The sequence below is a fragment of the Ctenopharyngodon idella genome, chromosome 6, assembly GCF_019924925.1.
Source record: "Ctenopharyngodon idella isolate HZGC_01 chromosome 6, HZGC01, whole genome shotgun sequence".
NCBI lineage: Eukaryota > Metazoa > Chordata > Actinopteri > Cypriniformes > Xenocyprididae > Ctenopharyngodon > Ctenopharyngodon idella.
In genome coordinates this window covers 5205395-5222436 of record NC_067225.1, presented here as the reverse complement: position 1 = coordinate 5222436, position 17042 = coordinate 5205395, and positions in this window count along the sequence as shown.

Below are 17042 nucleotides of genomic sequence, written 5' to 3'. Positions count from 1 at the left end.
ACGCCTCCGCCCGGGTGCCCACCGAGTCGATTATTTGTACCAGAGAGGTTACGTTCAGACGTTATCCGATGGGGCCATGATTCCAATCTGGCTTGTCATCCAGGGGTTAGTCGTACCATGTTTTTGGTTAAGCAACGATTCTGGTGGCCCTGCATGGCTCGCGATGTTCGCAATTTTGTTTTGGCTTGCTCTGTCTGCGCTCGTGGTAAGATTTCTAATCGTTCCCCAGATGGGCTTCTTCAACCGCTGTCTGTCCCTTCAAGACCCTGGTCCCACATAGCGCTAGATTTCGTAACAGGCCTCCCTCCTTCACAGGGCAATACGGTGATTTTGACCGTAGTGGACCGGTTCTCGAAGGCGGCACATTTCATCCCCTTGCCCAAATTACCCTCTGCCAAGGAGACAGCGGTTACTGTCATTAATCACGTCTTTCGTATTCATGGCCTCCCGGTAGACGTGGTTTCTGACAGGGGATCCCAGTTTACCTCCAGATTCTGGAAGGAGTTTTGCAGATTACTGGGAGCGACTGTTAGTTTGTCATCTGGGTTCCATCCCCAGAGTAACGGGCAAGCTGAGAGAGCCAACCAGGATTTGGGGAGAACGTTGCGATGTCGGGTAGCTCAGAATCCTTCATCCTGGAGTCAGCAGCTTCCTTGAGTGGAGTACGCGCACAACTCGTTACCAGTGTCGGCTACGGGCCTGTCACCTTTCCAGTGTAGTCTAGGTTACCAGCCACCTATCTTTCCTAGTCTGGAATCCGAAGTCGCGGTCCCCTCCGCTCACGCCTTCGTCCAGAGGTGTCATCACACGTGGAGAAGAGCCCGAGAGACTCTTATTCAGGTGGGAGCGCACACCAAGGCCCAGGCCGATCGCCACCGGCTGAAGCCTCCCGTATACGTCGTCGGACAAAAAGTGTGGCTTTCTTCCAGGAACATTCCGCTCCGCTCCGTATGTAATAAGTTGGCACCTAAATTCATTGGCCCGTTTACTGTCACCAAGATTCTTAGTCCGGTGACAGTCCGCCTCAAATTCCCCCCAGCGTACCGTAGAATTCACCCCGTATTCCACGTATCTAAAATCAAACCTGTTTTTCATGCTAACATTAATCCGCCGGTTCCGGTTCCCCCCCCGCCGCGTCTCGTAGATGGGGAACCCGTTTATTCGGTTCGTCGTATTTTGGACGCTAGGCGAAGGGGACGCGGATTCCAGTACTTGGTGGACTGGGAGGGTTACGGTCCGGAGGAGAGGAGTTGGGTTCCTGCCAGGGACATCCTGGATCACTCTCTTATTGATGATTACTATCAACAGGTAGGCTCTCCTGGGAGCGCCAGGAGGCGCTCATAGGAGAGGGGGGTACTGTCACGGTTCATGGATTCACTTACTCACCCTCGTGTGTTGTTGTGTGTGTGTGTGTTGGGTGTGAGTGAATGATTGTGTGGGCGTCACCCATTATGGTCTGATTGCGATCTGTTGCCAGCCGTGTCTTGTTAGTGGTTGTTATATATTGTGCATGTCTTTATGTGGTCTTTGTCAGTTCGTTGCAGGCTGTTCCCGGTGTCGTGTTCTCTGTGTGTTTCTTCCTGGTTTTTGGATTCTGGACTTTCGTCGTGTGCCCTGTTTTCTGGGTTGGATTATCCTTGTTCTCTGATACCCGCTGTAGCCCTGCGCCACCCAGTGCCTCGCCACTCTGCACGCCACAGCCTCTGCCTCGACTGACCCTTGGAGTGAAGTTATTGTACAGCATTTTCCTGTCAATAAATATTGTTATTCTTGCACTTGGATCCTCTGTCTGTGTTCATTCCCTGACACTATTGCACTTTGAATATTGAGAAAGTAGCCTACTTTGATTATGGTTGCACTTATTGTTTGCACTTAATAATACTAAGAAAACTGTTGTTTATTTTTATTTATACGGTTTTTATTTCTATGATCAATTTGTGGAAAGGAGTTCAGTTAGGAGGTCAAAAGTTGTAGAAGCTCATAATTCATGTACAGTAAGGTCTGAAGAGACTCATGTGAAATCATACAGGAGAGAAGCCAGTCAGTTGAGTTTGTGGCAAAACCTTTTACAGTAGTTGAGTATTGTTTTCTTTTACTGCATATGATAATTCATACTCAGAAAGTAGAACTGAAATGACAATAATTACAAGATGATGTTAAAACATTTCAAATGCACCTACAGACTATTTTTCTAGCCATGTATTTCGTCATTCAGGATTTCTTAAAAATACTGTGTAAAAATCTTGTCTCGTCTCGTAAGCGTCTCGTCTCGTCACAACCCTAAAATATATATATATATATATATACAAACACACACAAAAAAAGACAAAAATACTGAATTGCTGAAAATATACAGATCCACAGTTTTGGTATCTTTGTATAAAACCAGGATAAAGTAATCACTCCATCATTGCCATCCAAGGTCTCAAGCTTTAAATAGTTATACCGTAAATAGTTAACAGGTTATACCGTAGTTTTAAGTGGCTGAACATAAAGTGAGGATAACTTTTTGCATTCTCACCTTTTTAAAACAAATCAGCTACCTGACGCTGCATTAAAAATAAATTCTTCTCAAGGCTGCAGCTGCGGTATCGCCCGCTCAGCTGCTGTTGCTGAAAAGTTGAGGAGATCTGTAGTCCTGTGAGTCATTATGCAGTCAAAATCCAGTTACGAAATGAACAAGGTGTACGTGTGGTTTGAAACGGCATTGACTCTATTGATTCGACAGCCGTTTGGGAGCCAATTTCTTTCTTCAAAAGCAACCGAGGACATTTAATGCATGAATGATACTCAAGAAGATACTCAAGCTGTGATAGAATGAAGGAAAACCAGCAACATAAGCTGTTTCAAGGCCCAATTTGGATGTTCTGTATAAATAAGTTATGGCAGGAAACATGCTGCGTATGTCATGACGCCTCCCTTAACAAAACCATCAGTCCTCCCACCCTCCAAGTATAGACATTTTGCTGCTCAATCCCCCAGTGATGCAAAAGTCATGCAAATGCAGAATTCTGTTGTTTTGCACTTGGCATAGCTCTTTTGGGATTTGAGCTGCTGTTTGGGAACTCCAGGTGTTGCACTGTTGTATTTGCTCTGTAAAAATTAACAATAGTGACTTCCAGCTGAACCATGTAGAAGGAAAACATCTGCTCAAAATATCACTTACTATACAAATGACTATAAATCCCCCCTTCACCCATATGTGTGATGCACATGGCCATTTGATGCTCTATAGTCGACATTTCATGCATGAATTATACAGGGTTATAACTAACTCTGGCCCTCTTCTGTCATTTTTGACCAAAAAATTTTATATTTTGAAAAGTTAAAAATCGTACATGCTCATATACCTTCATCGGATAATACTTCACCCTCAATTATCGATAAGTGTGTTGATCAATGTAAAGGAAGTAAAAAAACATTATCGATAATTTATGATCTGCTGCAATCTTTTAATTCCCCCTCTACTAGATTTCTTAAAGAAGAATGGGAGAAAGAACTCGGAGTGGAAATTTCTGAGGAAATATGGCAAAAGAGTTTAAAGGATATTAATGAACATTCTATCAATTCTAGACACTGCTTTATTCAGTTTAAGGTCATTCACAGACTACATTATTCAAAAAAGAAACTGCACAGAATTTTCCCAAATGTCTCACCTCTTTGTGACAATGTAATTCAGTAGATGCAGATTTGTCCCATAGTTTTATTTTTTGCTCAAGAATACAGAGTTATTGGAATGGAATTTTTGATGTGCTTTCAGAAATTTTTAGGGTACAAATGCAGCCTGACCCAGCATTGATCATTCTGGGACTTTCTGAACATGGGCATCCATTATCAGAAGGACAACACAAATTGCTTGCATATAGTCTAACTACAGCTAAGAAATTACTACTATTGTTCTGGAAGAAGAAGGATGTACCTACGGTCAAGTTATGGCTTGGAGAGATGACTTCCACTCTACATTTGGAAAAAATTTGCTACTGTTTGAATGGCAAAATTGAGCAATTTGACAAAATTTGGCACTCTTTTCTCTGTTATCTTGATGGAAACCCTATTGACTAATGCATCATTTATTATTGTAATATTTTAATATTTTTTTCACCATATTTCACAATTTAATGTAAACAGGTCTGGCAAGGGATGGTTGATGATGTGTTGTGTTTTTTCTTTTTTTTTCTTTTCTTTTTTCTCTGTCTTTTGTCTGTTTTGACTTGTATTCTTGTATTATAGGTAAAATAGTCTGTAAGATTGCAATCCTTCTTTAAAATCTGTCTTTTAATAAAACTTATTTGATAAAAAAAAAAAAAAAAATCGTAGCTTCATCGGAATGAGATGCCACTTGGTGACTTTTGTCACATTAGCAATATGAGCACACACACACACACACACACACACACACACACACACACAAAATCAAGGACATGATTTGGATATGTTAAAGGATCCAAAAAAAAAAAAAAAAAATCACATAGTCTCATAGTACCTAGACCGAAATAGACGAAAACTCAGAGAATCTTTTGTTGGTACAAACTACAAATCAGCCACTGTGCAGAAAAAAGTGCACAGCAATGAAGGGGTGACACTCCTAAATGACAAGAGTGCAAAATAGACACACCCAACCCCCTCCCCCCACATATATATGAACTAGCATGACTATAAGACAGCAAATTTATACAAATGTGTGAAATAAAATCAATAATTCAGCCACAAAGCAGTAAAAAAAAATGAACAGCAAATGAACAGCACTCAAACACACACTCACTTACACACATTCACAGATTCTCACACACACAACACACCATAATACATACACAAATGAACCGCTGTGGCTGTAGCAATATGGTAAAATTGAGCCAAAACTCAAATAAGGGGTTGAAATCAGATCAGACCCAGATTTATTAAGCTGTAATAAAACATACCTGTTCATTTTTGTAACATTTTTATTGAATTTTCATGTTATGTGTAACAAAATGCCCTCCTCTGTGTTCAGGTTTGACTGTAGTAAAATTAATGCACTTCAAATCAACATTTCAAAAAAAAACAAAAAAAAAAAATCTAAACCTTGACAAAAAGTAGTCTTCTAATGTCTAAGTATAAATCCGAATCCAAAACTTAAAAAAATAAGTATTTGTGTCTAGAGAATTTATAAGCCACTTTATATAGAACTATATAGGAATCTAGTGGTTACACCATGGTATTACATAAGTTTTTTCTTTTTTTACTCCCACCAGATGGCACGAATCTACCTTCAAAAAACTGGATTTTAAATACCGTGACTCTATTTTAACATGGAATACTGCTTTAATTGAAAAATAATTTAAAAAATGTATTAGAAAAAACAAATGTATTATTTTCAATGGGGAAAAATAGCTAATAAAAACTGTATAAATATTGCATCATATCATACAACACCCAAAATTATTGAACAAAAATAAATTACATTGGTTTTCCTGAAAAACAAAAAAAGTTACATTTCAAGGCTTCGCTTTTGACCGCAAAAACGTGGTCACACGTTTAGGAGTGTGACTCCTAAACGAAGAGGGCCAGAGGGTTAAGAAGTCAGGACTCTTTTAACTTAGCTATATTTAAACTGTATTGATACTTAATGTAAAGGTGATTTTATGCCTTCTGCTGATTACGCCATTTAGCTGTCTGACATGGTTTGTCCGAATTGCGAGAATGAAATGACAATTATTTTGTCTTGGAAGCACCGGATGGATGGATGGATCCAGCTTAACTGTAGTTGTACTACTTTAAATGATGAGCTTGCAGTTTCAGAAACTACCCAACAGTGATTGTATAGGCCTATCCCCTCAACATCATATCTTCAATCAATTTTTAAGAGAAGCAGGTCCAGTATTTGCTAATCAGGCTTATATTGTTTCCTAGTGTCACATCAAGCCGTAGAAGCACCTTGATTGCTCTATTCAGATTTGGCCTATAGAGGACAAAGTGACTGAAGCAGCTATTTAAGTCATTTAACATGACCATATTGGCTTAGTTCAAACAGATAAAGCTTGTGATAAATGCACTAAGGACAAATAGTTTGCTTCCAATTCATCATTGTCTTCTTACAATTGTAAATTCATTGTAATGCATGAGGATGGAAGAGACTTTCGATGGAGCTAGACACAATATGGATCTTGAAGACACTTTCTTTCTCACACACTTCACTAGTACACACACATACGCAAGGGAACAAGGCCAAGTGTTTTGATATTACTGGAGATTGTCTCACAAGCCTCCTGGAGATCATGATGTGGACTACAAATTCATTTCACCTTCTTTTGTTTTATATTTCTTTCCTCTTCTTTTTTCTTTTCTTTTTTTCGGACACACAAGTTGAAAGCTTTGAAGACACTTTTTGAAACAGACACAACAGTGTATGACATAAAAACAGGGCAAAGAGATCCAGCGTTCAAACAGATTCACTAAGAACATTTCTAAAGTGCACATTTTTTTTTTCTCTTCAATAAAGCTTTAAAAAGTAAACTGTAAAAAGAGCATTGCATCATCTTACCCTCACTGTGTAACAGGTGAGTGAGCAAAGTAAAAATGTTGAACTTCAGAAAAAAAAAAAACCTTTTATATTTCATAGAAGGAAATGCCCCTGTTAGCAAGAACTGCCCTATTCAAATTGCACTCATGAATATTAATGTAATGTATTCCTCACTTACGCTGTGAGTTCTGCCAACATCAGCTTTCACTGGAGACTTTGATGTTTTGAATGTAAGAGCAGCAGAGATCCGGCTCTCTCTTTAATAACGTGAAACTTTGTAACATGTTCGGTGTTAAAGTTAGCAGTTTAGCTATTTTCAGGAGAGAGAGCTGTTTGTGTTAACCCAGACAACCCTATTTCAGAATGAAATATTAGCATACTTTACACAGTATACTATATATTATTTCATACAAATTGCTTATGGAAAAGTAAATGATAAATGTTTTGACCCAGACACTCCCATACGCCTGGTACAATGAACTGACAATCTTTTTCATGGATATTCAGCGGATTTCGTGACACAAGTACATATATTTTATACCTTTGCACTCAACACAAAATATGATGGATAATTACTAAATCTATTGTGTATTTAGTTTGATTGCTACGCCAGCTCCTTAGTCTTTTTTAATTAAAGCAATATTTGCTGTTCAGCGTTAATCCCGTGATCCATACTGAGCACAGACAATGGCAACAGCACAAAAAATATGACTACAAAAAGTGGATCAGAAAATAAAAAGGAGTAAAACAGATTGAGAAGTGTCTATTCAGTAGGTTTGGACTGTTCTGGGCAAAGTTCCATTAAAGTAAAAGGGCATCACTTATGGTAAGAGCTGCTCTGCCAGTCTTAGACAAGTACCATAATAGTGCAATCAGAGTTTAGTAAGTGAAATAAGCCAGTTGAACAGATTTGGATTTCTTACTTTTATTTTTTCTGATAATGGCGCAGAGCAGGATCCCTGCGGTATTGTTTGCATCAATGATTGTGTTTGATTGACAGCTCGCTCTGTTTATCATAAAGTCCTCTGAGCTTACGCTCATGTCACTGGCTGTTGAAAAGCCCACAGGCTATGCTCCACATGAATCAGATGGGTCAAACCCATAATGCGACGCTCTCACAGATGTCACTGCTATTTGTTAATTGACAACAGGGATAATTAGCATGGACTTTGGCCTCAGAGAGCAGAAACCAAACAATGCCAAATCTGACATTAAAACCAATTAATTTCTGGTCTGTCCTAAACAATCAACAAGATTTTTTATTATTATTATTTTTTGTTTTCTTAGAAATCAAATGGAAGTCATTTACAGTCTTTGTGTGGCAGAAAGTAAATTAAAAGTAAAAACAGTCATATTCTGAGATATTATTACAATTTAAAATAACTGTTTTCTATTTGAATATATTTTAAAATATATTGTATTCCTGTGATGCAAAGCTGAATTTTCAGCTTCATTACTCCATTACTTCAGTGTCACATGATCCTTTAGAAATCATTTTAATATGGTGATTTGTTGCTTAAGAAACATTTCTTATTGTTAAGGTTGAAAACCGTTTTTGCTGCTCAGTATTTTTATGGAAAACATGATACATTTTGTTTCTGGATTCTTTAATGAATAGAAAGTAAAATAATAATAATAATAAAAAAAAAACTATTTATGTATCTAAAGCAGAAATCTTTTGTAACTTTACAAATGTCTTTTCTGTAACAAGGCATCAACAATAAATAAAAGCATTAAAAACAAAATGTACTAATCCCACACACTGGAAGAGTATTTGCATATAGCAACTTCAAAATTTAAAAAAAAAAAAAAAAGAACAAAATGAGCAAGAAAGTGAATATATATATATATATATAATGCAACAAAATGAATACACACCAACAAAATGATCAAGAAAACGAACAAAAAGCAATGAAGTGAAAAAAATAAGCAAAATATTTTGTTGCATTAAGAAGGTTTTCTTGTTTCAGTTTCATGGCTATTTGCATATAGCGACTTCAAAATTTGAAATGAATTATGCTAACATTAATCATTATTAATTCTGTTAACCCTCAAGGCCCTTTTAATATCTCAAAGAATAAAACATTTAATATTACAGTATAGGGTTGAAAAGTAATGATATTTCGGTAACAGTGAATGTGAATGATTTATTCTTGATTTATAAGCATATCTATAATGTGTTTAATAATTTTATTTTTATACTTTATTAATCATCAATTTATCATTTCTAAATTAGGTATTGCATTATTTACAAACCAGTTATTTAGGAGTTCATAAGATCATTTAGAAAGTGTAAATGATTAATAAACTATTTAAATGTACATTTTGTTACATACATTTTATTATTTAGACATATAGTAATAGCCAGTGTGTTAATAAATGTTTTATTAACACACATTCCTACTGTATTTCATGATTAATTCAGGTAGTTGTAAAACATTTAGTAGTTGTCATTTAACTTTTTTTGTGAGCTCATCCAGGACTATTTATGCCTTGTAAAGCTTTTACAATGATTTAAAGGCTCGGTTATCTTAACAAACACAACACAGAGTGATACAGAACATAGAAATATTTATTTCAAGATGCAAAAAAACAAACAAACAAACAAACAAAAAAAAAACAACAACAATTAAATAACATGAAAAATAAACCTCTGCAATATCATATAAATATAAAAAAAGGAACTAAACAAGCAACAAAATGAACAAAAAAGAAAGCAAGTGAATATAAATACAAAAATAAGCAACAAAATGAATGTCAACAAAATAAGCAACAAAATTAACAACAACAACAACAAAAAGAACAAAATAAGCAAGAAAGTGAATATAAATAAAAAAAAAAAATGCAACAAAATGAATATACGCCAACAAAATAACCAAGCAAATGAACAAAAAGCAACAAAGTGAAGAAAATAAGCGAAATATTTTGTTGTATTAAGAAGGTTTTCTTGTTTCAGTTTCATGGCTGAGTGAAAATTGAGAAACACTGAGTCACAAATTAGGGCTTTTCACATTTGAAATAGTTAACCATGGGTCATTGTAAACCCCGGCTACATGGAATCCTGGGTTTCATTTCACTGCACAGTTATGTTTTCTGGAGGTGTACAGGAATTTTTATTTTCTATGACATTGCAGAGGTTTATTTTTTTTTAATGTCATATCAAGTGTACAGTTGTACAGTTTCAATTTTTGCATCTTGAAATAAATATTTCTATGTTCTGTATCACTCTGTGTTGTATTTGTCTTCTTGTTCTTTTTAGAAGATAACTTTAAATCTCCTTTGTAAAAGTTTATGAGACATAAATAGTCCTCATTTTAGATGAGCTCACAAAAATAGTTAACTGAAAACTACTAAATAATAAATAACTACCTGAATCATGAAATACAGTAGGAATATGTGTTAATAAAGCATTTAATAAAGCACTGACTATTAGTATAAATCTAAATAATATAAATAAATGTACATTTAAATAGTTTATTAATCAATTACTTACACTTTCTAAATGATCTTATGAACAACTGACAACTCCTAAATAACTGGTTTGTAAATAATGTAATACCTAATTTAGAAATGATAAATTGATAATTAATAAAGTATGAAAATACAATTATTAAACATTATAGATATGCTTATAAATCAAGAACAAAGCATTTATAGCTGTATTTATAAACTGCTCACTAATGTTTATTAATGCTTTATAAATGATGAATTGAATATTTACTAATGCTTAATATGGTGCAGTTATTATAAAGTGTTACTGATATTTCTTATCTTGTGTGAGTAAATTACAGTATAATGTTTACAGTAGATTACGGAAGATTACAGTATACTCTTTCATTTTTGGGTCTCAAAGAGCAATAATATCTTTTTTTTTTTTTTTTTTTAATAAGGAAAAAATAAGAGTAATTTTGAAATGATTATTACTATCACACCTAATTTATTGGGACACAAAAATACAGTCCTAACATGATGTATTCTTGGATGCTCACTTTCCCACCACTGTCCTCTTCTCTCTCTCTTGTGTTCTGTTCTTTTCTCAGCTCGGTGAGGCAATTTGCCACCATCGTCTCACAGGAGCAAGGAGAACCTCTCTGGCTGCCCTGTTCGGATCCATTAGTGATGCATTGGGATCTCTCACTGACACTCAATCCAATCACAGAGCAGACTCCGACCTTGTTGTAATCCCACTCCAGTAAGGGAGACGCCACTGTGGGCCCCGGTGCACTGCCTGTTGGGCCCCTGCAGTGGACTCTGTCTCGTGAAATGAATTGGTCTCCAAGGGCGGCATATAAACAACCTCTAGAAGCCTTTAATTTGGAGATCCGAGCCTTTTACCCCCTAAATCCCAGCTTTTAGCAGATTAAATATTTAAAAGATGGGTATTTATTGTCTTTTCCCCTGGAAGGAGACGGAGAGTCTGCTATCCTTGTCTGTCTGTCTTTCTGGGTGTCTTGTCTTTATTTAAGGACATTCAGTGACATTTGGAAGAAAACAGAGATGATTTATGGGTTTTATAATACTTGTGATAAACCAGAATGAATCAAATGATTTCACATACCAATGCAGGTTTGTCTCTTTAAAAATGACAACTCATTAAAATGTCTGTATATGTAAGATGTTTCTCAATACAATCCTCCATCAAGAATACCCACAACCCTCATCAATCATTTTCTTAACATAACTAAACCAAAAATCTTTATTTCCTTCATTTAAATTTGTAAAGAATCATTTTCACTCCACTTTTTCCATACGACAAATTCACACAGATCATGTCTGTAAAACTTCAAAAGCCATTATAAAAGTGGTCCATATAAAGTGTGCACTATATTCCAAATCTTCTGAAGCCATATGATAGCCTTGTGTGAAGACCAGACAAAAATAGTTGTTGATTGGCAAAAACAGCATACAGTTTAGAATGACAAAAGTGCAAGTAAATAACAGCAAAATGTTAGAAGAACAATCATTTAACATTTAATTTTGCTGTGACAGAAGCTTTAATTACACATTACTTGTGTTACTGTTATAATAAAGGAAATTAAATATTAATCAAATTAGAGTGTATTTTTCCTAACATGGCCAGTGTTAGAGTTTTTCTTCTCATAAAGTTTTTTGAAGTGATGAAAAATTATACATATCATTAGTTGTTGTGCATACCATCTCAACTCTTTTTTTTTACTTCCTCACAAAAGTTGAAAGAACTTATGCCATATTAGCTATTAATTATGATTGGATAATTATAATTCTCAGTACTAATGTGTGTCTGCTTTCAGTACTGATGTGTGTCTAATCGTTTTATGAGCTCGTAAAATTTTTATTCATCTACCCCTTAACCAGTATCACTCCGCATTCTGCAATGTTACTGGTGAGAAACCAAACCAATTGTCAGCCCACTGAAGATCAACTCTAGTAACATTTATTTAACATTTTATAATACTCCATAATTCATAATAATATGGAATAGATTATGTATTCATAAGAATGTTTGAACTTGAATTCTTAGGGCGACACTGGTGATAAAACAACATCTACTAAAATATCCAAGATATTTTCTTTTGCCAATTTTGATGTATTTTAGTAAAGAACCTTTTTTTTTTTTTGTGCAAATAAATAACAGCTCAGAATGGGTTCAATTGTACTGTATCTGTTAGCAAGTACTAAAGCGATGCCATAAGGAAATATTTATTGATTGCTTGAGGAATTGAATTTTTCATATTTGTATTTATTCTTTTCTGTGTCATGATTTATGATAACATTGATCTATGAGATATTCCCAGTGTGTCTACTGAATCCAGCTCTGCCACGTTTATTTAAATATTCATTCAATAATGGTATGTTTCACAGAAGGTTTGTTGACATCTCCAATCAGTCACTGCTACAGAAAGCCCTGAATACTTCAGAAAGCTTTCCACATCTCCAGTGCTGAGTGATGCATGTAGGCCTGCACCAGTTTACTGAGGAGTTGATAAAAGCTACTTATAAAATCTGCATGAGTTAAAAATCTGTCAAAAATCCTACAGTATAGTATGTTAAGGAAAAAGGAAATGGATGTGGCTGCCAGGAAACTCTTATAGGCTCCATATTTCATTAGTAAACTAAATACTTTAAGAAAGAATCCAGTGACTTTGTTTTGCAAAAGTTTGTTGTCCAATGCACTTTGCTAACTGAGCCTCCTATGAAGATGTGTTTTGATGTTGCATTCAATTCAACCCAGAATGCTTACTCAAAAAAGTGCAACAGCACTTGAAGTCATATGTCTTGACTTGTATGACTTATAATTTTGTGAAAAAACTTTGATTCCAATGCTGGTCTATAACGTCCTATGAACATGGTGGGGAGATTGAGGGCCCTATCATACACCCAGTGGAATGCGACGGCAGGGTGCGATGCAAGTGTTTTTTGCTAGTTTCAGTCTGACGCAGTTATCATTTTCATGTCCAGCTCCACATTGTTTACATAGCAAATGCACATGCCCATCTGTTTGCCCATGGGCATGCTGGTCTGAAAACAAGGTGTGTTCAGGTGCATTGTTGGCGTGTTGCTATTTTGAGGCAACTGAAATAGACTGTGCCATTGACCAACAAAAACCTGGTCTAAAGTCAATGGCACAGTATTTTTTATTTTATTTTTATTTTTTTACTTAAAGGGTGCGTTAGTAATATGCACCTATAGGCGGGTGCACAGCCCGCGTACACTCTGCTTGTTACACACAGCAGCACACAAACATGCCAAATATTAAAAAAATAAAAGGATTACAATGTAAAAGATTGTGTACATAAAGATAAAAATGCTTACGTGTCATAATGGATAGTCATTGCATGTACTGTATCAGAATTAACTATTTGCAGTAATGACGAATGAAATTGACTAATTATTTGACCAATCGTGGCAATACACCCATGTATTTAAACTGACTCGTCAGGTTGAGGGTGTCTATATTCTGCCATGTAAACAGCAATCTGCCATGGTGCAAGCGCACCTGGCTTTTAAGTGGAATGGGAGATGACACTCTGATTGGTTTTGTACGTTACACCCAAAACACACTCATTAAGACCAGGTACAACCTTTTTGGACCGTGTGCACCAACTATTTTTTCCATCATTAAACTAGCAAAAGTGGATTCGCTTCAGACCATGCGCTTAGATCGTTAAAATATGTTGACATTAATGTTAGACATTCAGTTTTGAGCAGTTAGAAAGCATCAAAAGAGTTCCTAATACATTCGTTAGATGACGATAAAACCTCTTTAGCTCACTTTTGCAGAGACAGGTGTGTGAAACATTATAATCCTCTGTTCATAATCATACACCTGCAGAAGAAATGCTAGTATTGCATAGCATCGTTTATCTTCCATGGCTTGGTTGCTGAGACATCTTTGTTGACATTCTAATATCTGACAAGCAATGGCACACTTGCTATTTGGTTTATTTATACAGCATTGTTTGAGCGTCTGGCAAAGAAACACTTTTATCAAGTAGGAATATACAACATCTGACTCTGAAAGTAGGGGAGAGTGGGGCACAACCTAACACTTTTTGACTTTCTCAGTTGTGGTTCAGAGTATTTTTTATTTTTTTTTCCACATTAATTTCACACATGACTAGTACAATTATGTGATCCTGTTTCATTATTACAGTGTATGCTTTTTTACTTATTTACCCTGAAAGAATGGAAGTGAAAGGTGACAACTTGCCCCATAGATGTGATTTTAATTCCTAAATTCATGTCGTGTTGTGGACAAGAAACATGTCAGACTACATTTCACCATTTGCAAAATGTTTCTCTGTGACTTTTGTAAGAACAAGTGTTTTCTTTTCTTCTTTCCGTCATGGAGTAATTAATTTAGAATGAAATCTTTTGATATTGGACTGTGAAAGTACACCAGCCGTAGAAATTCCATAAAGAAACCAGTAACAATAACACTACAACTGTAACACCAACCATCATGCTATGCTTAACAGCGAGGCAACATGGAACTCGCTTTCAGGACGAGAAAAATCAATGTTTAATTTCCACTCAGCTCATGTTCTGTGAGCTTTAAGATCAACTTGCCCTTCAAAAACCCCTTCAACTAATGCTTCAAACTGAGAGTGTGTGCGTTTTTTTTTTTTTTTCCTTTAAAAAAAACTTGATTTTTATTTTACTCAGGTGTTTAACATCCTTCATATATGAACATCGAAGTTCTACCAATTTCTACAGCAAATTGTATGTGGCATAGACCAATTACAGCTTTTAGCTGTAGACTATGTTCTAAAGTGGGATAGATAGATAGATAGATAGATAGATAATTTATCTGTAATCCTTTAATTTTGCATTTAAAAATGTGTGATTCCAGCTTTTAATTATCTTTAGTTGTATCAAAATGACAGATGCTGAAATTTTGAACAAATGCAGAGTCTCACAATCAGTCATGAGAAGACGGCTGCCATCATTTTTACCCCGCAGTTCTTGCCATGGAAAATCCTCAGCTTGGCTATTAATTGTATTCACTTTCAAACACTTGTAAATGAGCTTCACATGACTAATTAACAGCAAAATGATGCATTATGGACACACACAGACTTCTTTGGCTATTTCTCTTTGCCATCAAAATGATAAAGAGCGTACGAGAAACACTACTGTCCTTGTTGTTTAATGGGGGGTTTATTGTTGTATATTAAAAACTCCCCAATTAATCCTGGTCCAAGTCTATATCCAACCCAAAGTCCTGTCAGAGCCCAATTTGTCTTCATAATTGTTTTTTAACAATGGCTGGCAAAGGATTTATGGTGGGTAAACACTGCTTTAGAGATGCCAGACACCACCAAAAACCATTTATGTTTCTGTGTGACAGAAATAAATAAATAAAAAAAATCTTTGAAATGACTTTGATCTTTCAAACAGGTCAGAGAATGGTCCTCTTTTATGGCTATTTTAAGTTCTTAAAGAAAAAGGTTGTAAAAACAAAATACTGTGAAAAATACTGTAAAAACAGTAATGCTGTGACAGTAAACAGTAATAACGGACAGTAGGTGTTCTGTTTTGTGGCCGTTCAAACACATTCAACCACTTGAGCGTCTACACTACCAAAGCAATCCGTTCAAATGCGTTTTCAACTACCTCTAGAAGTGGACAAGCTCAAAACGTTTTAGAGCCCATTTACACATGTATTTAGCGTCGTCCATTCGTGATCCGACTGACCAAAACTCATCTTAATACCAGGTGTAAACAGGGCCCAAGATACTTTTTTTTAAAGGATTCTTTACTGTCAATTTTGTTCCTTGCTGAATAGAAGTATTCATTTTTCAAAAACAAAAAAACAAAACTTTAATCTCATGATTTACAACCAGTGTTTAGAGGGCATTAAGTGATGTTAAGATGCATTAACTTGTTTTAAATCAATAATGGAAAACTAATAAAAAATAAGATGTAATGTCTCCAGTTCTTTTATTCTGGACTAGAGTTTTTGCTAGCTTATTATTCACATTTATCGGGCAGCCTGACCCAAGAATAAATTGAAATAATGAAATAACCACCATTTAACACTCTGACAATCATCCTCTGAATAGGCCCATTGCCAGTAGTTACCCAAAAGGAGGGTTAATCTTTTTGCTATAACAGCATTGATTGGTACTAAATGTGAGAGCCGGGCTAATATTACACAGAAACTTGCCTTGAGGAAGTAAATCCTCATTTTATGGACAGGACCCCTCTTGATGTGCATTAAAGGTTTATTAAGAGTTTTTTTTTTAAGGTAATAAAGACTGAGTTTGAACATAAATGAAGTCTTAGATCATCTGTGGAGAAATATAAGTGAGAACATACCTAATTATTTCACCATATGAGGAAGTCAGGAACCTGCAGGACGCCAATTAGGAGTACCATAAGACATTTTATTCTTTCTTCAGAAATACCATTGGGTTTTCAATGTTTTTAACAATATATTTCTCGTTTCATTCACTTTTTTCACTTAATTGGAAGAAATTCGATGTCACAATCATTGTAGCCAGTAGACACTTAGTAGAAAATATTCTATATAGAACCTTAAAGGTTTCTGCAGGCGCTTCATACACAACCTTTTACGAGCTCCCATCTTTTTATGGATTTAGTTTTAATCCATTATTTTAGTTTTAATTCATTTTTGATTGTAATTAAATTTTGTTAATTAAACGGCTCGTAAACATACTTTGGAAAAATTAAAATAAACTGTAAACTTGCCCCTCAAATCTGATCAGAAATCTGAAATCAGGTTAGGCATTAGGCAAGTGTGAGGAATGAGATGTTGACTAAAAAACAACATCAACAGCTACTGACTGAAATTGCCAGTTGTTCAATCCTCAGGGACTCACATATACTCAGCACAACTTAACACTCCAATGACGATAAGTACTGAAGACAGTCGTCAAAGGTTGTTGTTCTTCATTTATTCTTTTACCTCTTAAGATTTATATTTAACCTGACTTCCCTGAGCATTGTGAAAAATAGATGGTTTAGAATGGGGTATAGACTGTTGGAGAGTTTGTGATTATGAGGAGGCAGAATTACGCCAGCTGCTGTAACACAGCGG